Source organism: Sinocyclocheilus grahami, unplaced genomic scaffold (genome assembly GCF_001515645.1).
Source record: "Sinocyclocheilus grahami isolate Dianchi unplaced genomic scaffold, SAMN03320097.WGS_v1.1 scaffold130.1, whole genome shotgun sequence".
Classification (NCBI taxonomy): domain Eukaryota; kingdom Metazoa; phylum Chordata; class Actinopteri; order Cypriniformes; family Cyprinidae; genus Sinocyclocheilus; species Sinocyclocheilus grahami.
In genome coordinates, this window is record NW_015505309.1 from 1,241,136 (window position 1) to 1,241,953 (window position 818).

Sequence of the window (818 nt, forward strand, 5' to 3'; positions counted from 1 at the left end):
TATTATATAGTATTATAATAGCATTATATAGTGGTTCAACGCATTATATTGTGTTTTTTTTCTCACAAATCTGACAATTTTTTCGAATAAGCAAGAAAAAAAATATTTAAAGCACAGAGAATGACAATGCCATGAAGGGTTTTTGACATAGGCTAATGTGTATACGCAACTCGGTATTTCCGCGCTGTCTGAAACACATCTCTATGCTTGTGCGTGCTTTGTGTGCGAGAACAGCGCGTGAGTAATGAATTGAGCTCTCTTTCGTTTCTTCTTGAGGTTTAAAATTGCTTGTATGTGTAAATTGGCAAATTAATCTGCGAATCACGTGTGTGCTGAACCTCCTAATATGTGACTGATCAGAGCAATGTACCTACAATGACTGTGCACTGTGTAACCAATGAGTGACGCATACACGCGCAAGATCACTTCTGGCGCTTGCGTAAACTATGCCAGAGCACGTACACACCTCACGCATCGGATGCCGTGCATAGTGTTGGACATAGTGTTGTATTAGAGGTAAAAAATGATATGAATACTGTTCGGTTTCTCACACAAACCGATCGTTTCGTGTCTTAGTACATCAATGTGTCGTCACGAGCCACAGGGTTTAATTTGGATTTGTCTCTGCATGTTTTTTTTACTCTCATAGATTTTGTTACCATTGCCATGCATTATACGACTGATAGACTGCAACGGCTGGACTTAAAAATCATAATTTGTGTTCTACTGAAGAAACAAAGTCACCTACATCTTGGATGCCCTGGGGGTAAGCAGATAAACATCAAATTTTCATTTTTGGGTGAACTATCCCTTTAAAG